The following is a 24,240-nucleotide window of genomic DNA, read 5'->3' as shown; positions in this document are numbered from 1 at the left end:
CTTTCTTTCTTTCTTTCTTTCTTTCTTTCTTTCTTTCTTTCTTTCTTTCTTTCTTTCTTTCTCTTTCCTTCCTTCCTTCCTTCTCTCTCTTTCTCTCTCTTTCTTCCTCTTCCGTTCCCTTCTTCTTCCTCTTCCCTTCCTCTTTCTCTTCTTTCTCTTTTTCTCTTCTTTCCCCTTCTCTTTCTCATCTTTCTCCTTCTTTTCTTTTCTCCTTTCTCTTCCTTCTTTCTCTTTCTCTTTCTTTTGTTTTATTTATTTCTTTGTCACCCAGGCTGGAGTGCAGTGGTGCCATCATAGCTCACTGTAGCTGCGAACTGCTAATTTAAAAAAATTTTTTTTGTAGAGACTTGCTATGTTGCACAGGCTAGTCTCCAACTCTTGGCTTCAAGGAATCCTCCCACCTTGGCTTCCCAAAGCTTTAGCATTACAGGCGTGAGCCACTGCTTCCTGCCTGGGCTGTCAATTTCTAAGGTTAAGATTTCAGAATTGAAATGAAAGGTTGTGTATGTTTGTCAAGTTACCTGTTCAACAAGACAACCTAGACCTGACATGGGTACATGTTAGAATCTTAGTGTATTCATTATGCTTTCTTTAATTAGGAACTATTTAAAATGGATAACTAAGTTTAAAAAAGCAAGCAACTGTAAGGAATCATATCAATATCCACTGACCCGGTCTTCAGCTTTATTAAATCCATAATTTGCTACATTTGCTTAAATTTTATTTTCTAATAGAAGTAAAAGTTCGGGTAGAGTTGAAGTCCCTGTGGTCATTCCTGATTCTATTCTCTTCCCTCTTTGCCCATATGTGAGTTCGGTAATTATTCATTTTCCTGTGTGTTTTACAATTTTACATCAAAGTTGTGGATCCATAAATATGTTTTTCAGGCATTTATCTTCTATTTCTATTTAATTCTACAGCTTTTTTGTTATCCATCACTTGGAGATTTACATTTGTAGCTCTGGTTTATTTTAATTACTACTTAGCATTCCATTGAATGCAGTGCATTGAATAAATGCATTGTAAATTGTTTCTGTTCTCATGTTGATAGAATTTTTCCAGCTTTGGGCTGTTATAAGTATTGTTTGTATTTGAGTGTTTTATGTGTGCGTGTGTACATATCTAGGAATGGAACTGTGAGGCCACAGGTGCAGATCTGAAAAGTAACTCTCTTGCTCAATCGTTCTCTAATTTGAATTGGTGCCACAGATATCTTATTTTTGCCAGTCTGGATATGAATAACTGGGGCTTTTACATTTAAGGAAAGTCTTATTTTTAGGTAATTGTAGGTTCACATACAGTGTAAGAAGTAATACAGAGATCAAGTATGCCATTTATTCAGCTTCACCCAATGGTAACATCTTGTAGAAATATAATACAGTATTACATTGGGATATTAATATTGATGCAGCCAAAGGACAGAACATCTCTGTTATAATCAGGATGCCACTTTTAGAGCCACTACTACTTTCCTCCTGAACCACTCATGCCAAAACTTCTGTCTCCCATTCCTTAATTTTTGTCAAGCACAGATCTGTTCTCCATTTCTACAGTTTTGTCATTTCAAGGGTGTTATATAAATGGGCTCAGAGTTTGCAACCTTTTGGAATTGACTTTTTTTTTCACTCAGCATAATTCCTTGAAGATTCATCGAAGATGTTGTGTGTATCAATGCTTGATTTTTTTTATTTCTGAGTGGAATTCTATGGCATGATTATACCATGGTTTGTTTAATCATTCACCCACCAAACGACATCTGGGCTGCCTTCAGTTTTTGATTATTACAAATAAAGCTATTGTTAACATTTATGTACTTTTTTTTTTTTTTTTGGAGACAGAGTCTAGCTTTGTCACCCAGGCTGGAGTGGAATGGTGCAATCTTGGCTCACTGCAACCTCCACCTCCCAGGTTCACGTGATTCTCCTGCCTCAGCCTCCTGAGTAGCTGGGATTACAGGTGTATGCCACCACGCCTGGCTAAATTTTGTATTTTTAGTAGAGACAGGGTTTCATCATGTTGGTCAGGCTGGTCTTGAACTCCTGACCTCGTGATCCACCTGCCTTGCCCTCCCACAGTGCTGGGATTACAGGAGTGAGCCACCTTGCCTGGCCCATTTATCTATATTTTATGTGAACATACATTTGTAATTCCCTGGGATAAATGCCCAAGAGTTTAATTGTTGAGTCATATGGTTGTTGTATGTTTAGGTTTTAAAGAAATTGACAAACTGTTTTCCAGTGTGGTTGATGCATTTCACATTGTCCCGGCAATGTATGAGTGACCCAGTTTCTCGGTGTCCTCACCAGCATTTGGTATCTTCACTATTATTCATTTTAGCCATTGTGATAGGTGTGTAGTGATATTATGATTTGAATTTGGATTTCCATAATGGCTGATGATATTAAACATCTTTTCATACAGTTATTTGCAATGTGTATAGCCCCTTCTGTGAAAGGATTGCAGATTTATATAGCTTCGATTTCTCTGCTGAGTTTTCAGTATCTCCTGAGAACTCAGGCTCCTTCTAGTATCTTAAGAGCAACTGAAAAAATTTTCCTTTAGTGAAGTCTAGAAGAATAGCCAAACTTACTCTTAAGAAAGCAGAAACAAAAACTCATGCCTACCCAGTCTCATAATTTCTAGTTTGTTCTAATTCTCTTCCCCTGGGACCTAATTCAAGTAGCAGATTATATCAGAAAATTATTTCCATTTTCAGATTAAAAAAACTTAATGTCCAGATATTTCAAGATAGAAGGGAAAGGATAGCACTGTTTTCACTCAATTTCTATGAAAGCCTGGTTGTTAGCTTGAGTTTTCTGGACAAGTCTTTATATATCATGAAACTGTAGGTATAAAAATGGAAACTTGCTTGCTTCTGTAGAAATGAAAGGGCTTGCTTCAAAGAGCTTCAGTTGAACAAGGGAGACAGAAAATGCTCTACACTTAGTGTAAACATTATAATATAGATATAGTCTTGTGATTCTAATTCTACAATAAGTGACTTTGGAGGGTTAGATGAAATCTTATTTTGTATTGATTTTTTCCCCTATATATAGATTCACTAAAGAATGTATTTGAAGGATGAGTATATGTGTGGATATTTTTAGGGGATGAAGTAATAATACAAAGACCATGTTTTGCAAATTTGTTCACCTCTTAAGACATTTTGTTTTAGTAAGCGATGATCTCTTCATTTGTATTAACAGGGTATGCTAAATTTTTTTTGAGCTGATCTAATTGCATGCTAACAGAAAGTTTCTGTTTTCTGCTTTTCAGCTATTCAAGTACACTGCACCCAGTTTTGGTTCTTTGCCAGGATTAAACCCACGATATTTTACAATTTGTATACGAACCCCGATGAAGTGTTTCTAGGAGATGGCTGCCCTGTAACCCATGTTTTGCCAAATGTCTACTATGAGTTTTTCTACCATCCTCATGACTGTGGTATTGTAACTCAAGTAAGAGAAATGGCTATCAAAACCCAAGTGTCTTATGATTCCTTCAATATACAAACCGGAAGTCATTAAGTGTCTATTTGTAGTATGGCTAGACTCTTTAATGATCACATTTAGGACAGAAGCAGTTAAGAAAGGAGATGCTAAATGCTTTTTTCTTGTTGGGTGGTAATTGCAAACACTAATTATTCATTTTGTGATGGAGCAGGCTGGAGAGTTGAATGTTTTGAAGGAGGAAAGTATTTTCCATGCATCACAAGGTTTTTCAACAGTTTGTCTAACTAATTATTTGTTATAATTCGTGAAGTTTGGTCAGTTGCAAACAGAAGGTGGGAGTAACACTAATCAAGCATCAGAAGCCTTTTCAAAGTAAATATTCAGTAATCTCCCAGCCCTAGCCCCTACTCATCAGATATTTTGGGTATACTAAGTCACTGTGCATGTCACTAATAAAAGTATAACTGGAATTTTGACTTGATTTAAAAAGCTTTTAAAGTTAGTAAAATCTTGCTATGATATTCCTTATTTTTTTCATTATCCCAAATAAAATACTAAGAGAAGTAATAGAACTTGATCAGGTTTAGATAAATGCCACAGATTGGGTAACACAGAAAGCAAAACCAAATTTGAGATAGAGTTGAGTGTGCGGAATATTTATTAAGAAGTGCTTTTGGGAGAAAGAAGATTGGGCAAAGGGCAAAGCTGAGCTGTGATGCAGGCTCAAAGACAGCTTTGGCTGACCCTATACAGGGCTTCACATTCCTGCTGCGTAGGTGATCAGAAGTGGGCCACCCTGGGAGAGGGGTGTGGCTAGCGGTAAGACAGCTCTCAGCAGCTACACAATTCCTGGAGCGGGTGAGAGCTGACAGCTGAAGGCTGTCTGGCAACAGCATTCCCAACAGCTGGGTCAACAAGCCCTTAGGGGATCTGGGAAGCACATTACAGGTCTAATACACCATGGCATGTATTAGGGGGGCACTATCAACCTTGATATAAACTGGGGGGAGCGGGGAATATTCAAATGTTAAAAATCTGGGTGGTGGTAGTATGTTCCTTTCATTTTATCTATGCTTATATTTTCAAATTATCCAAAGAGAGCAGGATATATCTGAGATAGGAACATTTAAAATTATGTAATGAATAGGGTATCTCTGAATCATCGTATCCTCCTATGCTGTCAAAGACTGGGCCTTATATTGAGAACCATAAGCTAAATGTCCTTAGAAAAATATTTTACTATTAATTGTCTTAACTCCATTCCACCCCACCCCCCTGAAAACAGCTATTCTTCCTGTTAGGTATTTACTATATGCTGATAATTTAATCACTATTATTCTTTACCACCATAATTATTGCTTTTTTATAGAAATAAGAAAACAGACTTAATTGTTTAAACACGGTTTCCAAGGATTCATGATGAATAGAGGCAGCTCCAAGATTCCAAATGTGATTCATATGATCTCAAAACCCATGCTCTCTTTGAATAAGCAATGCATCACTACAATTGTGTGTCTCAAAAAGAGGTGTCAATTGCTTTCTTGAATGTGAATCACAAAGCGCCTTTCTCTTTTAAATAACAAGTATTGCTTGCCTTTTATGTACAAGCACTGTGCCAGATTTTAACCCATCTGTCAGTTTGGAAAATGGTCCTGTTTCCTGTGAACAGATGCTGTTTATAGTTTAGTGAGAGTGTGACCATTTTTAGAAAGCTTGATGTATCTATAAATTCCTATTTAAATGCCTGTAAGTTTCCTGAGATACTTGAGACAAATATGGGTTTAAAACCTCTCTTTGTCTTGTAGCCGCTCAGGGAAGTTCTTCTGCTTAAAACAAAAATTAAGTATATCTCAAGAGACTCTACTGTCCGATGTGAAATGCCTCTGTCATGTGTTGTCCGCAAGTGAGTACGGAGTACCAGACCCCTGTCCTAGCCCCGGCGTCATTTGCTGTCCAGATAAAAATTCCAAACCTGAAAGATTAAATGGTACAACCAGTGAGGGAGTGGAGGAGACACCAAAGTCTAATGGGAACACAAATCTCTTGATCCTTGGTGTCTTAGTCCTCTGTTGCTTTGCTATAAAGAAATGCCAGAGCCTGGGTAATTTATAAGCAAAGAAGTTTAATTGGCTCATTGTTCTGCAGGCTATACAGGAAGCATGACTGGGAGGCCTCAGTTTTTACTCATGGCATAAGGCAATAGAAAGCAAAGCTGGAGCGGGCATACTCACAGGGCTGGAGCAGGCGGAAGTGGTGGTGGGGAGGTGCTACCCACTTTTGAAAAACCACATCTCCCGAGAACTCTATCATGAGACCAGCACCAAAGGGATGGTGCTAAACTGGGGGTCCCTAACCCCTGAGCCATGGAGATGTAGTGGTCCCTGGCCTGTTAGGAACCTGGCCGCACAGAAGGAGGTGAGCGGCAAGCCAGAATTACCACCTGAGCTGTACCTCCTGTCAGATTAGCAGTGGCATTGGATTCTCATAGGAGCACGAACCCTATTGTGAACTGCGCACGCGAGGGATCTAGGTTGCGCACTCCTTATGAGAATCTAATGCCTGATGATCTGAGGTGAAACAGTTGCATCCCCAAACCATTATCCCCTATCCATGGAAAAATTGTCTTCCGCAAAATTGGCCCGGTTGCCAAAACGTTTGGGGACTGCTGTGCTAAACCGTTCATGAAGGGTCCGCCCCCATGACCCCATCACCTTCCACCAGGTTCCACCTCCAATATTGGGGATTACAATGAACATGAGATTTGAATGGGGACACAGATTCCAAACCATATCACTTGGCCCTGTATTCTTCAAAGGTTGTCACAACTGTCCCCTAGAACATAGGAATACTGGAAATATTATTGAGAAATGAAATGATGACTTATTTTTTGATATAAACATCAGGGTCACTGAAAACCTGATAGGTTTTCGTCAATCAAATCAAGTTATTGAAGTTATTTAAACTTGAGCCCATCTGCAAGTTTCCTGAAGGCAATAAGAGAAAGTGTAATAAAGTCTAAAAGATACTGAACTCATCAGGGTATCAGGATCAGCATGTACTATGCAGGCCTGACAGTGTTGGGAGAGAGACATCTTAAAACAGGATTTGTGGGTTAAGATTGGGTCTTTTTTTTATTGACATCTTGAGAAAGTCTAACTGCTTATTTCATATTATATGCCTGTATCAAAATATCTCATGTACCATATATATACAAATCTACTATGTACCCACAAAAACTGAGAATTAAAAAAAATTTAGAACATTAACAACCACTTTGATTAGGTCTTAGCACAAGTGTGATATATTTGGCAGGACTTTGGGCAATTTTTCAATTAGGTTTTTCTGGTTAAAATCCTGAACTGAATTTTTTTTTCCCTGAATAATTACAGTACACAGAACTCTTCCCACAGATAATTATAGTAGCAGTTAACATTTATTAATTGCTTACCTTATGCCTGCACTGTGCTTGTAGGAATGTATTTGTTCTTCCTGCTAACTCAATGAGGTAGATACTATTCTTTTATTTTTTTATTTTTAAGTGGTTGAGGCTCCTTATTTTGCTCAGGCTGATCTTGAGCTTCTGGGTCCAAGGAAGTGTCCCTCCTCAGCCTCCCATGTAGCTGGGACTATAGGTACCCAGCTGTGGTGGTAGATACTATTATGCCAAATTCAGGGTGAGAAAATTGAAACACAGAAAAATTAGGTTACTTGGTCGACCTCCTTTGCTGGTAGATGGTGGAATCAAGAAGTGAACCCAGAAGTCTGTTTTTTAAGTCTTTGCTTCTTAGCACCACAAATACTGCCTGTGATGTTCTGGGGTGGGGTGTGTTGGTGGGTGGTGGCGGGAAGCAGAAATCAATATATCTACCAATAATAGTAATTTGGCCCCAAGTTCAGCCTTGTAAATGCTAGGATCTGAGTAGATCTTAACCACTATGATATTTTTCTATCTTCTCTTATTTTAGTCAGCATCCTCTTTTAAATGCAGTTGAAACGAGAGATGGGGAAACTCACAATGTTAATGAATGGGAGATAGAGGTGAGGATACACATTGCGAATGAAGACACGGCAGTAACTTCTGCAACACAATCTTGGTAAGAACCCTCAAAACTGATATCTTATGATTTTTGTCCAGGTATGTCGTAGATACCAGTCAATACAATTGTCAAGAAAATGGCACACATTTGCCTTAAGGTGCATTGTGCCTAAAATGTTTCTGGTTTAAGAATGCAAGTTCATGCTTTCCTATGTTTGTTGAAGATTTTATTGATCATGGTGGTCTTGATAACCTGTTACTAACTGGGAACCCCATATAACTAAGAGCTATCCATTTTGGGTAGTATGTGAAATACTATAATTAGCTAAAAAATAGCTATCATTTTCAATATCAATAAAGTTCTGAATAATAGATGAGTATTAACACTGAGCCTACAAAGTGGCTTAGATATGTTGACAATCCCTGGGAAAGTGAACTCAGAACTGTCATAAGTCTGTGTTGCAACTTTTTCCAGAAAGTACCAAATGACTGTAAGGTAGTACAGTTTTTCATTGTTGAGCCCCATACGAGGCATATTGTGAAAAATCCACACATATTAATATATGGCTATTAATAAAAGGATGGAGTTGTGTTTAATAGAGAGTAAACAGGATACCTAGAACATTTGGGATGTACTTCATAGCTTAGAGGGCAAAAGTATCCTTATTCACTTATTATTATTATTTTTTTTTGGCGGAGTTTCACTCTGTCGCCCAGGCTGGAGTGCAGTGGCGCTATCTCGGCTCACTGCAAGCTCCATCTCCTGGATTCACTCCATTCTCCTGCCTCAGCCTCCCGAGTAGCTGGGACTACAGGCGCCCGCCACCACGCCCGGCTAATTTTTTGTATTTTTTTTAGTAGAGATGGGATTTCACCGTGTTAGCCAGGATGGTCTCGATCTCCTGACCTTGTGATCCGCTCGCCTCGGCCTCCCAAAGTGCTGGGATTACAGGCGTGAGCCACCGCGCCCGGCCCTCCTTATTCACTTATACATACATTGCACTTGAATCATTAAACACTTAAGGATTACAGTCTCAAGGATAGAACGTAAACTTTCTTTCTTCTCCTACCTTACCTTCCAGTTACACCTTCTCCTTCACTCCCATACATATACATTGCTTTACTTATGAATAACAGGCTCTTAGAAGTAGCAAAGTAATGTTTACATTGGGACATATATTTTATTGTCTTTCTTCCATTTCAGTAAGAATCTGACTGCTACACTCCCTTGTTCATCAAATGAATACCTTTATTGCAAGAGAAGAAACTGTGCTGTCCACTTTGATACTGAAAGGCAATTTGGAATCTCTGCCATGATTGGTTAGGACTGAGGATTTAATGTGCTATTTTGTGAAAATCTGAGAAGCAGGAAGGGGATTTAATGATCTCAACTGTTATCCGTCTGAAAAACCTAACTTGTGATTTTAAATAAAATGCAGGCTGCCTTCCACTATTCCCTTTTTAAAATAGGAACTGCCACTGCTTTTAACTTTATGAAGTTTTATTTATGAATAAAGTTTGTACTACTATATATCTGTTTATAGTTATTGCAAGACTGACGTTTATGTAATTTTAAGCTTCAATGCTCATTAGAAATAGGTTTTTAAGGGTACAGTTACTAACTCTTCTCAGTTGCTGATTCATGCCCTTAGCTAAGGCTTAGTTGTGGTTGGTCCTGGTAACAGGGCCTAATCATTCATTTATTCCACAAAGAATCCCTCATGGAGTTCACACTTTAGTAGAAGGAGGCAGAGTATACAAAAAAACCTACTCTATAGTATTTTAAGAAAGAGTAAATGCACCTTAGGGGACAGAGGCAGAGAAACAAGATGGGGAATTCTTGGGTGAGGGTTGTGGTCCTTAATACGGCATTAGGGAAGGCATCACTCGAAGGTAATAATTGAGGAATGAACTGGAGGAAGTGAGGGAATGAGCCTGGCAGCTCCTGGAGGGAAGGCTGTTCAAGACTATGGAAACAGTTGATGTAAAGTCACTGAGTGTTTGCAGAACAAGGCCAGCATGATTGGAGAGGTAAAGTCATACAGATGAGGTCCTAAAACAACAACCGAAACACCTAAAACAACGAGTGGAGTACCTCATCTAATTTCTCAAAGTTGATTGACACACTTGGCTTTTGTTTGAAATAAAATGGGAACCCCCTGGAAAGCTCCAAATGGAGGAGTGATGTGATCTAACTTGGATTTTTATTATCAGGATCACCCTGGCTGCTGGATGGAAAACAGACACCAAGAGGAAGCAGGGACTGAAGTAGAGAGAGGGATTAGGTAGTGATGACTATAAGGCTAGTGGTCTTCAGCCAGGGGCAATTTTACCCTCTGGGGGATGTATCTGGAAGCAACTTTGTTCGTTACAGTGATGGTGTTAGTGTGTTACTGGCATCTGTATAGACCCAGGGATGCTGCTGAACATCCACAGTGCCTAAGACAGCCACTGATGACAAAAAGTTATCTGGGCCCAGAGTCAATAGTACTGAGGATGAGAACCCTGGTTTAGATGTAGCATGAATTTCATAGGAAGAGGTCAGGTAAATTGATCTAAGGATTTGCAGACAGCTAGATATGAAGTATGTTAGAGGAATCTGGAGAGTTTAGGATTTACGAGCTATATAAAGTAGGAGATGCTACTATCTTGGATAAAAATGTGGAAGATGTTGGTTTGGAAACCTTATTTTGAAAATGTCATGTTTAAGATGCTGCTTAGATCTCCAAGAGGAGAGAGCAAGTGAGTAGTTGAATATATAGGTCTGGAGTTCAAAGGGAGAAGGTCCAGGCTGAATGTAGAACATTAGGATTCATCAGCACATACTAATACTTAAAGCCAGTAAGATTGCATGAGTTCAAAGCAAAGAAGTGAGGAAAATGAAGATAATCAGTCCAAGGTTTAAGTCTTGGGATATTCAATGTTAAGAGGTTGCTGAGAGAAGGCAGAACCTCTGAATGAGCCAAGGAGAAGGTCAATTGGAAGTAAAACCAGGGCAGACTGGGGTCCAGGGAGCCATGCAGGTGGAGCTGTCAACTGTATTATCTGTTGCTGAAAAGTTAAGTGGGATGAGAATTAAGGGTTGTCCATTAGATCCAGCAATGTGGGGGGCATTGATGACTTTGATAAAAGACAGTTTTGGTGGAGAGGTGTTGGTGAAAGTTGGTTGCATCAGCTTTAAGGAAGTATGAGAAGAAAGAAACCCAAAAGAATGAGTATAAGTGGCTTTTTCTAGGAGTATGGCTGTAAAGAGAAAAATAGAAATGGGGTCATTGTAGGGGAAAGTGGAGACAGAAACTAGTGTACAAGATAAGTACCTGCACATGGTAATAGTTTTTTTTTTTAATAGATTACCGTGAATTTCTGAATACTTTTTAAAGAGATCTAGATGTTTAAAAAATGATTAAGAAATGTTGACTTCAGAGTTGTATCCTTACATAAAAACTGCCAGCATTACTATCACATGATAGTAACAAGTCCCGAACATTTATAATAATCACTACAGCTATTTATGATAAATTATCAAATTGCAAAAAAATCCAAACTAGTGTACAGGTGGAGGGATAAGATGGATTGCCAAAATGCTGAATATAAAGAAAGGTGGGTAGAAGGTTCAGGCACATCAGTAAGTCAGGTGGAGTCTCCTCGTATTGCTCAAATTACCTCCACAATAACAGATCCTAAAATTAAAAAAAAAAAAAAACATGGCATGAAATTATACACATTTACTTTTCTGTCATTCCCATAGACCTAAAAAAGAGACAGATCGCTGGGCACAACAATTTTCATGCTTCACCTATTCTCTTGAACTTTAGAGCCCAGGAAAGTTCAGGAAAGGCTAGGATTTTTAGAAAATTGGGCTGAGTACATGGTAAAGCGTTAGAAGGTGTGTATATGCAGCGCCTGAGTTCATTGTGAGCTATAAAGTCACGCGAGGCAGTGGGCAAGCTTCATTTTGTGGTCTGCATCCTGAGAGTCGTTGCTTTAGATCTGGTATCATGAAGGCTCTCTTGGAAGTTAGATTTAGTTCATCTCTTTGTTGCTGTGACTTATTTTGAGTGTGGAGAACCAAGTGGTATAAATCATAAATTTCAGAAATTTGTTCAAGGAGATGGCTTTTGTTGACATGCCCAATGTGCATGTTGAACAAACTGCATTCTTTTTTTAAGACGGAGTCTCACTCTGTCACCAGGCTGGAGTGCAGTGGCACAATTATGTTTTTTAGCTCACAACCACTATTTGGACAAGTTTCCAAAATCATGCTTCCATCTTTATAATTAAAAAAAAAATATCAAACTTCCTAACTGGTCAGAATGCAAAAATTAATCAGCCTGACTAGTTCCAGAGGGTTGATTGGTCAGCCAAGTAAATTCTTACTTTAATTTGAATCAGTATCTAGGAGAAAAAATATTTTTAACATTCCATTTATTCATGTTATATTTGATATAACATGTTACATTCATGTTATATTTGGTATAACATGAATCAATGGAATGGAATCAATGGTATAACATGAATCAGTATTTAAAATGGAGCACTAGATATCAAGACCTATTATAAAAGCATTTGGTTAAGGTGGTGCCTGTCCTGTTGTAAAGTTATTTGTTATTTATTATAAAGTTATTTATCAGAGGCAAAAAATAGTATTTTGTTGGGAGGATGCTTAAATACACTATTTCTTCAATACGGAGGTTCCTTAAAGAGCTAAAAGTAAATCTATTTGATCCACCAATCTCACTACTTGGTATCTACCCAAAGGAAAATAAGTGATTATATGAAGAAAACATGCATGCTTATAGCCACACAATGCACAATTGCAAAGATGAGGAATCAACCTAAGTGCCCACTGACAAATGAGTGGTAAAAAAAAAATGTGGTGCGTATATATACCATGGAATACAACTTGGCCATTAAAAGGAATGACATTATGTCTTTTGCAGCAACTTGGATGGAGCTGGAGGCAATTATTCTACGTGAAGTAACACATGGGTGGCAAACTAAAAACCGTATGTTCTCACTTATAAGTGGGAGCCAAGCTATCGGTACACAAAGACATGCAGAGTGATATAATGGACTTTAGAGATGCAGAAGCGGGGGGCGGGGAGGGGGAGTTGGGAGGGGTGCTAGGGATAAAAAATGCCACGTTAGGTACAATGTATACTACCTGGTCATGGGTCCACTAAAATCTCAGAATTCACCACTATATAACTCATCTATCTAACAAAAAATCACTTGTACCCCCAAAGCTATTGAAACCAAAAAAATCCTGTTTCTTGTCAAATTTTTACTAGTTTTAGCATCCACTGATTTTTGTCCCAAGTAATTATTATTGTGGTGGCTGCAAATATTGATTTCTGCCCCACCTCCACCCCCATTCAATCATTCATTCTATTAGTTGGCATTCTTAGGTGAGTTAGAACTTGCCCCTTCCCATTTTCCATTATGTCTAATGTAGCTATAATCATACACATTTTCCTCTGGTTAGTATGTATGCTGCCTTTTTCTATTGGTTTACTTTTACATTTTTCTGTCTTCATGCTTTAAGCATGACCATTTCCTCCAGCGAGTTTGATTTTCCTTCTGCCTATGGCTAGAAAATGTCCTTCTTCTTAGGAACTACTTCAGCCGCTTGATTGTTCTGGCTTAGAGCAGGAGTCCCAGATTGAGCTTCCCTACCTGCTGTTGTGAATTTTAGTATTTACAAAGGACTTTTGCTAGAGGAATTGGGCCCAGAGCAACTTTTCCCTTGTTGGCTCCCTTGTTGCTCAGTTTCCTGCTACTCAGACCCTGATCCCCTGACTTTGCTGCCTTGCTTCTGTTTCTAAGATTTCTCTTAGATCTCAGATATATTTATGTTTTCTGTCTAGGAAGATGATTCTGAACTATTTCCTAAGACAGAAATGTACTGATGTGTTCTTGTTGGATCTTTCAGACTTTGACATACACTGTCCTCCTGATTCACTTCATGTCAAAATTAAAGCACTGACAGCTGGCGATTGGTATGTGCTTTCTAATGAGGTGTTTCTGAAAAGTGGGTGTTCTGTAACCAACATATGGCAAGATTTTTTACATGTTTCTGTACCGTACAACTGAAGGTGGCATCAAATCTCAGAGAAGAACAATTGCTATTTTTCTTGGTTGGCTTGTTTGGGCAGCCCAGGAACCAGCTGTCTCAGAGATGGTCCTTGTAAAGCAAGGCTAATCTGATTTTTATAAATATATTTTTTCAGAACATAGGAAATCAACATGTCATATAGATAATAGTTCCTCGCCTGTCAGTCAATGAATTAAACCTCTTAAGCATATTGAGCTCTAGGAGAGGGATTGGCAAACTTGTTCTGTAAAGGTCTCCATAGTACAGTCATGAGTTGCTTACTCATGGGAATATGTTCTGAGAAATCCATTGCTAGGCAATTTCATCATTGTACAACTTCATAGAGTGTGCTTACACAAACCTAGATGGCATAGCCCACTTTACACCTAGGCTATATGGCATAGCCTGTTGCTTCTAGGCTACAAACCTGAACAGCATGTTACTGTGCTGGGTATTGCAGGCAACTGTATCACATTGGTATCTGTATATCAAAACATATGTAAACATAGAAAAGATAACAATGGTACACTTGTATAGGGAAGCTCCATTATAATCTCACGGGAACACAGTCATATATGTGGTCTCTTGTTGACCAAAATATCATTGTACAATGGGACTATATACATTTTAGGCTTTGTAGATCATATAGTTTCTGTTGCAACTACTCAGTTCTGCCCTTGTTCCATGAAAGCAGACATGTGCAGCATATAAACCAATAAGCATGGCCACATGTATTCTAATAAGCTTTTTTTTTTTTCTTACCAGAATAAAAAATTTGGTAGATTTGGCTTTTGGGCTGTAGTTTGCTGAACCCTGCTCCATGGGATGTTAAGTTAAATTGAACACAGAACTTGCTCTGAATATGTTGACAGTTCTATAGAGAGTATCATTTTTATTTCTCTATTTACAGCAAAACCATTCATCTAGTAGTTTTAAATTCAATGTAGTTATTGAAATTGTAGAAGTTCAGTCCATTTTCCACCAGAGAAAAGTGAAGGGACTGTCTGTGTGTCTATCTATCTATCTATCTATCTATCTATCTATCTATCTATCTATCTATCTATCTATCTAATCATCTATCTATATATTCTTCTACAAAAAAAACTAGCATCTTTCATTGAGTTTACTCTTTCCCTGAGTTTATGCTAAGCTTCTCGAGGGTTGGAGGGAGAAAGCTGTAGATTTGAGGATTCATGTATGACCCTCATATAGAATTATCTGAATATACATCTATACTTGTCGAATTTTGAAGCCCAATTTAGGTGTAGGCCTTTTTTTTTCTTTAATCAGGCCCTCCTCTGGTTTTCTTCTTTTTTTTGACACATAAAACAATTGTAAGAATTTATCTCAGAAATCAAGAATCATTTTGTTAGAAAAAGAGAACATTTAGAGGTACTATGCAAACATGAAACTGAGCCTATATCTAGCAGTGGTATCATGAGAACTTTTTATTATTATTTATCTATTTTTTTCCTAACACTTTAGAATTTGCATACCTTCTGGGAAGAAAGCACAAAAAATACACATTATGGTTTACATTAGAATGAGATAAAATTCATCAACTGGCCAAAGGAAATCTAGGACCCAATATTATATAGAAAATAAAATATTTCAGTGAATGTGCTTATTAAAGCATTTCATCAACCATTAACTATCTTTTTAAATCCTTTTAGTCTAATTGTGGATATTATTTATATTGAATTCTTAAGGGCCAATATCTTTGTGAATTTTTCGTATCTTTATGATCTTTTTTTGTCTAATACTACAATGCTATGAATCTGGCATTGTTTCATTTCACAGGAAACCATGACTTTTAGGAAGATAGAAATAGTAAGATAGTCAAGCAAAATACAAAATTTAAACAAAGAATAAGCCCAATTATACAGTAAATGATTTAATTGCTTTTTAAATAATGGTATTTGAATAATTATGTTGTATGTTATGTTGTATCATAGAAGCAATAGATTTAGATTAAATTAAAACTTACTAGGGGTTCCTACTTTCCTACACAGTGTGCCAAGTTTAATAGATCATCTATTTTTTTTTTTTTCTTTGAGACAGGTCTTGCTCTATTGCCCAGGCTGGAGTGCAGAGGCATGCTCATGGCTCACTGCAGCCTCAACATCTCAACATTGCTTGGTGGGCTCAAGCAATCCTCCCACCTCTCAGTCTCTGAGTAGCTGGGACTACATGCTCACACACCACAACTGACTCATCTTTGTATTTTTTGTAGAGGTAGATTTATGCCACGTTGCCCAGGTTGTTCTTGACTTCTGGGCTCAACTGATTCTCCTGTTTTGGCCTCCCAAAGTGCTGGGATTACAGGCATGGGCCACCGTGCCTGACCAGATCATCTATTTTTATTTATTTATTTTCATTTATTCTGTTTATTGAAGAGAACAAAGTACGTGGAGCTGCGCTAGGTGCTCTGAGACAGTGCCACTCAAAGAATGACATGTGATTAATGGACTAGTACACTGATCTGTGACCAGTGGACACAGAAATGGAGAGTAAACTACTTTTGTAGCAATTGGATATCCAAGAATACCATCATTAGGCTTGCAGTTTTCTTTCCTCCCTCCCTTCCTCTCCTCTCTCCCTTCCTTCTTTCTTCTTCTTCTTCTTTTTTTTTAAGTAATTCATTTTTATCGTCATTTTTATCAGGGAGTCATGGCTAAATCAATCACGTGACTGGCAGGGCTGCCAGTCTCCCTTTGTTTCCCTCCCATCTTCTTTCATCAGAGCCTTAAGATAGTCTCGAGATCTCAGGAGCCCTATTTTGTTGTATATCCTCTGCCCTGATTTGAAGAAAAGATGATTCTTACTGTGGGCTTTAGCCTTTTGTTTTTCTGTAAGTAGTTTCATTTGTTTACATTCCTCTTGTTCTATAACCCCATTTCTCTTTCTCTGATTCTTTTTTTTTCCATTGGTTATTGGGGTACAGGAAGTGCTTGGTTACATGAGTAAGTTCCTCAGTGGTGATTTGTGAGATTTTGGTGCACCCATCACCTGAGCAGGATACGCTGCACTATATTTGTAGTCTTTTATCCCTTGCCCTTTCCCACTCTTCCCCTTGAGTCCCCAAAGTCCATTGTATCTTTCTTATGCCTTTGCATCCTCATAGCTCAGCTCCCACATATAAGTGAGAACATACAATGTTTGGTTTGCCATTCCTAAGTTAGTTCACTTAGAATAATAGTTTCCAATCTCATCCAGGTCACTGTGAATAGTGTTAATTAATTCCTTCTTATGGCTGAGTAGTATTCCATCTATAAATATAAAAAATATATATATTCCATAATATATTATATATTTCATCATATATAATATATATTCCATCTCTACATATATTCCATCATATATATAATATATATATTCCACCTATACATATATTCCATCATATATATATTCCATCATATATACACACACACACACAGACACACACACACAGACACACTACAGTTTCTTTATCCACTCGTTGATTGATGGGCATTTGGGTTTGTTCCATGATTTTGTAATTGTGAATTGTGCAGCTATAACATGCATGTGCAAGTATCTTTTTCATATAACATCATCTAATTTTAAAAACGAATATGCCTTTCTGTTCACTTTTACCTAAATTTGTTCCTTTTAAAAACTTCGAATGCTTCTTTGATTTCTGTAAAAGTTTAAGTGTAAGGTAATTGATAAATATACTTAAAATTTATTTTGTACCCTCAGGTTTTAAAAGGGAAGGTTATTTTTAGATCTCTGCTAATATTCATCTCAAGAACATTACCAAGGGGAGGACTCATGCATATTTCATGTGCTGTTGAGCGAGATGGATCTTCATCACACCCTGCAACTTCATTTATCCATCCAGGGTACTTGTGTTCGGGGAGTACATTAAATGTCATCCTGGAATGTCTGTTTAATGATGATACTGGTTTCTGTTTTAAAATGTGTCATCATACATGTTCATTGGATCTTCAACCACTTATTTTCCAAATAAAATTCTGAAAACGAGCTGAAGGGGCACTTTCTTAAGCACTAAGCTCTGACTAGAGCTGGATGCTTTTCATTCCACATTCTGTATTGTTTAGTAGAACAATATTTATCTCTGCAAATATTAGGAGATGCCTACTATCCTTAGACAAATAGATCATTATTCATGTATTAATAATTCTTTTAATATACTGTTGTTATCAGGATCAACCTGGAGTTCTGTTAATTCGTATATTTCATATTTTCTCCATCTTATTTTTTATGACAAAGACTAGACGGGAACGTTAGGGTTTACAACTAGATCGGCAAGAAGAATGAAAAAGGTAAAGAATGAATTTTACTAGTTCTGAGGATAGTCATTTTATATGCCTTCAGGACCACAAGATGAAACTTAAGAGTTATTTGGTACTTTCATTAAGTTGTTCAATAGGCCTGATTATATCAAGCTCTTGAATACCAATTTCTGTTTTGATCAAGTAATAACATTTCTCATGTAACTGGGAAGGTGTTTTTGCAGCAACTTATATGTAGAGGTTTTCAGATTTAAATCCTGTACTGAGAATCTATAATCTTATTGTGGTGCCTGAATGGTAATAGGGCTTAGCAACCTTCTCACTTAAAAGTGGAAAGAAGCCTTGTGTTAAAGAATAGCAATAACTTAGCCACCAATATGATAACACTGGGGCCTAAATAGATGTTCCAATATATATTTTATCCCTTGTAAATTTGACTTAATCAAAATCAAAGTGTTTGCATACCAAAGAACAATTTTAAAAATAAGTGAAGACAGGCCGGGCGCGGTGGCTCACGCCTATAATCCCAGTAATTTGGAAGGCCGAGACGGGTGGATCACAAGGTCAGGAGATCAAGACCATCCTAACACGGTGAAACCCCGTCTCTACTAAAAAATACAAAAAACTAGCCGGGCGAGGTGGTGGGCACCTGTAGTCCCAGCTACTCGGGAGGCTGAGGCAGGAGAACAGTGTGAACCCAGGAGGCGGAGCTTGCAGTGAGCTGGGGTCCGGCCACTACACTCCAGCCTGGGCTACAGAGCGAGACTCCGTCTCAAAAAAAAAAAAAAAAAAAAGTGAAGACAGTCTACAGAATGGGAGAAAATACTTGGAAATCACATATCTGTAAAGGGTCTAGGATCCATAATATATAAATAAATTTTACAACTCAATAACAAAAAGACAAACAACTCAGTTTTAAAAAATGGGAAATAATGAGTATATCTTCAAAGAAGATTTTAAAATGACCAACAAGTGCATGAAAATGTGCTCAACATCATTAGTCATTAGGGTAACGCAAATAAAAACCCACAATGAGATATCACTTCACAACCACTCAAATGCAATAATGATAAGAATGACAAGAAATAATGTTGGTGCAGAATGTAAAGAAATTGGAACTCTTATACATTACTGGTAGAAATGTAAAATGGTGATTGTTTTACTTCACCCATAGCCAAGATGGCTGATTAGGAGCAGCTACAGTGCATGACTCTCATGGAGAGGAACGAAAGGTGTGCGTAAATATAGCACCTTCAAATGAAACATCAAACCCAAAACTATAAAAACTTTGAAAGACAACCTAGGCAATACCATTCAGGACATAGGCACAGGCGAAGATTTCATGACAAAGATGCCAAAAGCAATTGCAGCAAAAGCAAAAATTGACAAATGGAATCTAATTAAACTAACGAGCTTCTGCAGAGCAAAAGAAACGATCAACAGAGTAAATGGCCGACAGAACGGGAGAAAATTTTTGCAAACTGCATCTGACAAAGGTCTAATATCTAGATCTGTAAGAAACTTAAACAAATTTACAAGAAAAAAAAAAAAACCCATAAAAAGTGGAGAAAGGGCATGCGCCCAGCACTCTGGGAGGCCAAAGCAGGTGAATCACCTGAGGTCAGGAGTTCGAGACCAGCCTGGCCAACATGACAAAACCCCATCTCTACTGAAAATACAAAAATTAGCCAGGCGTGGTGGCACGTCCCTGTAGTCTCAGCTACTCAGGAGGCTGAGGCAGGAGAATCGCTTGAACCTGGAGGCTGAGGTTGCAGTGAGCTGAGATTGTGCCATTGCACTCCAGCCTGGGTGACAGAGTGAGACTTCATCTCAAAAACAAACAAACAAACAAACAAACAAACAAACAAACAAATAAGACATATATGCGGCCAACAATCATATGAAAAATAGTTCAGCATCACTGATCATTAGAGAAATGCAAATTAAAACCACAATGAGCTACCATCTAACACTAGTCAGAATGGCTACCATTAAAGAGTCAAAAAATAACAAATGCTGGTGAGGCTGTAGAGAGAAAGGAAGGCTTGAACACTGTGGGAGTGTAAATTAGTTCAGCCATTGTGGAAGACGGTGTGGAGATTCCTCAGAGACCTAAAGACGGTGATACCATTTAATCCAGCAATCCCATTACCAGGTATATACCCAAAGGAATATAAATGATCAGGCCGGGTGCGGTGGCTCAAGCCTGTAATCCCAGCACTTTGGGAGGCTGAGACGGGCGGATCACGAGGTCGGGAGATCGAGACCATCCTGGCTAACACAGTGAAACCCCGTCTCTACTAAAAAAGTACCAAAAAAACTAGCCGGGCTTGGTAGCGGGCGCCTGTAGTCCCAGCTACTCGGGAGGCTGAGGCAGGAGAATGGCGTAAACCCGGGAGGCGGAGCTTGCAGTGAGCTGAGATGCGGCCACTGCACTCCAGCCTGGGCGACAGAGCGAGACTCCGTCTCAAAAAAAAAAAAAAAAAAAAAAAAAGGAATATAAATGATCCTATTATAAAGACATGCATGTATATGTTCATTGCAGCACTCTTCACAATAGCAAAGACATGGATTCAACCTAAATGTCCATCAATGATAGATTGGATAAAGAAAATGTGGTACATATACACCATGAAATACCATGCAGTCATAAAAAAGAACAAGATCATGTCCTTTGCACGGACATGGATGGAGCTGGAGGCCATTATCCTCAGCAAACTAATGCAGAAACAAAAACAAAATACCACCTGTTCTCACTTATAAGTGGGAGCTAAATGATGAAAACACCTGAACATGTACAGGGAAACAACACACACTGGGGCCTTTTGGAGGGTGGAGGGTGGAGGGTGGGAAGAGGAAGAGGGTCAGGAAAAATAACCAATGGGTACTAGGCTTAATGCTTGGGTGATGAAATAATCAGAACAACAAACCTCTATGACACAAGTTTACCTATGTAACAAACCTGCACTTGTAGCCCTGAACTTAAAAATACACAAAAGGCCTGGTGCAGTGGCTCACACCTGTAATCCCAGCACTTTGGGAGGTTGAGGTGGGCAGATCACCTGAGATCAGAAGTTCGAGACCAGCCTGGCCAACATGGTGAAACCCCATCTCTACAAAAAATACAAAAATTAGCCAGGCGTGGTGCCCCTTGCCTGTAGTCCCAGCTATTTGGGAGGCTGAGGCAGGAGAATCACTTGAACTCAGGAGGCGGAGGTTGCAGTGAGTCGAGATCACGACACTGCACTCCAGCCTGGACGATAGCGTGAGACTCTGTCTCAAAAAAATAAAAAAAAATACACAAAATAAAACAAAGAAGAAATGTAAAATAATACAGCCGCTGTGGGGGGTTTGGCAGTTTCACTCCTAGGTCATCATGTAAGGACTAATAAATAGTAAGGCCTGGTATCACATGCTGTCTCCGCATCTGGTGAAACTGGAAGGGCTGTAATGGCCTAACTGCACATTTCTCTCTCTCCTCTGCTCCTGCAGATAAGGTCCCTGCCACACAGCTCTGCTTATCAAGGAGACCAGATACAATTCCTGCTTATCTCTGAACAGTGGGTTTCAGTTCCCTGGCAGTCTGCAGAATTATTCAAACAAACTAATCATATGCTTCTGTGGGATCTAGGGGTCACCTCACCCTCTTGATATTACAAAGCTTATGTTCCAGAGCCCGTCGTTGTTCCCTCTGCTCCTAAGTGGAGTCCTCATGTGGACCTATGTGCTATGTGGTGTTCTCCTTTGCAAGGCTGTGAATGTACACACCAGGGAATTGCTTTCGAGCACATCTGCTCAGTGTCAGGTGTGTGTTTGGCTATCACCATAGCCCTAGGATAGGAATCTCTCCCTCAGCAAGGGGGTGAATAGGAGGCAATTAAAGCTGAGTCAAATACCTCAAATAATTGAAAATAGGAATTCAAACAAATGTTGAACAACAGCTTTCAGAGTAGCACTAGTTGCAAAGATGGAAACAACCCTGAAGTTCATCAGTGGTTGAATGACTCAAGAAAATGTGCTAGAGCTGGGCGCGGTGGCTCACGCCTATAATCCCGGCACTTTGGGAGGCTGAGGCAGGTGGATCACGAGGTCAGGAGATCGAGACCATCCTGGCTAACATGGTGAAACCCTGTCTCTACTAAAAAAATACAAAAAATTAGCCGGGTGTGGTGGCAGGTGCCTGTAGTCCCAGCTACTTGGGAGGCTGAGGCAGGAGAATGGTGTGAACCCGGGAGGTGGAGCTTGGAGCCTGCAGTGAGCCGAGATCACACCACTGCCCTCCAGCCTGGGCGACAGAGCGAGACTTCGTTTCAAAAAAAAAAAAAAAGAAAATGTGCTATACCCATAAAACGGAATACTATACAGCCATAAAAAGAAATGAAGTATGGATTCATGGTACCACGTGAACTAAAAATAAAATTCTAGGCCTTCAACTGATTTAATGAACCCCTATCTTGGCCAAGAGGACCCCAGAGAAACCTTAAGAACTGTGTTTCCAGCCATCATGGGGTGGGGGGTTGGACACGCCTTGTTACACCACTTCCCTTCTGTGGTTTAGACATAACACCTGACTAGCATTAATATTAAGAAAAGAGATCAGGCTGGGTGTGGTGGCTCATGTCTTCAATCTCAGCATTTGGGGAGGCTGAAGCAGGCAGATTACCTGAGGTCAGGAGTTCGAGACCAGTCTGGCCAACATGGTAAAACCCCATCTCTACTAAAAATACAAAAAAAAATTAGCCGGGCGTGGTGGCATGCGTCTATAATCCCAGCTACTCAGGAGGCTGAAGCAGGGGAATTACTTGAATCAGGGAGGTGGAGGTTGCAGTGAGCCGAGATTGTGCCACTGCACCCCAGCCTGGGCAACAACAGAGTGAGACTCTGTCTCAAAGAAAGATCATAAGGCTGACACAACGAACTCTTTGTGGCAATAGCATACAAAATTATAAACAGGACCCAAGGCCATGCCAAGTAATCGTTAAGTCATGCACCCCTACACTCAAAGAATAAACTTTGTCCTAACTGCCACAAGGTTTTTCTTTTTCTTTTTCAGGAGCTAAACAGCACTGGCCTTGAGATAAGCAATGTTAACAATGACAGCTCATTCACTGCCAGAGGCTGACCTTCCTGTGCTACAAGCCATAACTACAGCTTTGATTGGACAAGGGACTCATTTCAGCAACTCTCTCCTGTTAAGAGACGACTGAACCAGAACTGGTTCTGGCCAGTTTACAGAGGTTGCACACTTGTATAACTTTGTGTCTTGGAAAGACCTTTAGATGTATAAGGCCTAATTGTGATACCTTTAAATGTTAAGTCTCCACCCCAAAGTGAACATGGGTCATATATAACATGCATGCTTATTCAGCACTTATGTGTTAGAACCACCCTAGAGAATACTCATAGCTCCTCCTATAACCTATTGAATACGGTATGCTTGGCCAACCCATTCAGCATAAATTCCCATCTCACTCCTCCCTCCCTGCAATGTGCCTGCCTTTCAGACTCTGTTGAAGGCTGTGTATCCCAGCCTGTTAGGATGGCCGTCTTGCAGTCTGTAACCCTTTATAAGAAATAAAGCCTCTTTTATTTGTAAACAAATAAATAGTATGATTTTTAAAGTTAAGAGTGTAATTCAATTTTTACAAAGTATTCAGAATAGGTAAATCCGAAGAGATAGAAAGTAGCTTGGTGCTTGCCAGGGGCTGGGAGAAAGGAGGAGCGTGGAGTTGCTTAAGAAGTATAAATTTTCCTTTGGGGGGATGATGAAAATATTTAGGAACTATAGGGGTGATGGTTTCACACATGTGTATGTACCAAGTCCACTGAATTATATACTTCAAAATTGTTAATTTTATGTGAATTTAACACTTATAAAAATTAGTGGTTATTTTAACAGAGGAGGAAAGCATGTAAGCTATTGGAATTAGAAATTCCAGTATTATTTTATGTACTTCTACGTAGCTAGCTATTTAAAATAACAATATATTTATTCACATCTTAAATAAGAAAACAGATAAGTATTTTCAAATAAAAACCACTGAAATATTCTTCATAAATTCAATCTACTGTAAGGCTCTCCTTCCCAAATATGATTTGATAGTGATAGATACCTTAACATAAAATCCTACTAATTTTAAAGAACATGCAATATAATAAAAACGTTTAGTAGAAAGGATTTTGAGGTTTCTGATGTTCACAGATGTTACTTTTTGCTTGCTCTTTGTTACATCAGTTCATAATCCTGGAGATTCGTATAGCTAGAAACAATTATTTTGTACTTAGAAGCTGAGGCAATCTATGTGATACGCTACACAATTTCTAAAAATAATTTATTAGGCTTTTACTTTTACTTTTCGAGAGGAAGTTTTTTGGAGGTTG

General features: G+C 38.8%; 1 protein-coding gene across 4 annotated transcripts in view; it reads left to right on the top strand.

Moving 5' to 3' along the window:
• Positions 1–24,240, top strand: part of LOC116418990 (oocyte-secreted protein 4A-like) — a 46,849-nt gene that overhangs the window by 15,988 nt on the left and 6,621 nt on the right. Inside the window, exons 2-5 of one of the 4 annotated variants that reach the window (XR_004229243.1) lie at positions 3,277–3,458; positions 5,258–5,355; positions 7,418–7,546; positions 17,303–17,520. The gene's annotated coding sequence lies outside the window, so the exon portion shown is untranslated. Of the gene's footprint in view, positions 1–3,276; positions 3,459–5,257; positions 5,356–7,417; positions 7,547–17,302; positions 17,521–24,240 lie in introns of those variants that run through there. The other 3 variants (XM_031936663.1, XM_031936664.1, XM_031936665.1) reach the window with 3 other exon arrangements.

This window comes from Piliocolobus tephrosceles, chromosome 13 (genome assembly GCF_002776525.5).
Source record: "Piliocolobus tephrosceles isolate RC106 chromosome 13, ASM277652v3, whole genome shotgun sequence".
Classification (NCBI taxonomy): domain Eukaryota; kingdom Metazoa; phylum Chordata; class Mammalia; order Primates; family Cercopithecidae; genus Piliocolobus; species Piliocolobus tephrosceles.
The sequence above is the reverse complement of the archived record's forward strand: the minus strand, read 5'-3'. Positions and strand labels throughout refer to the sequence as shown.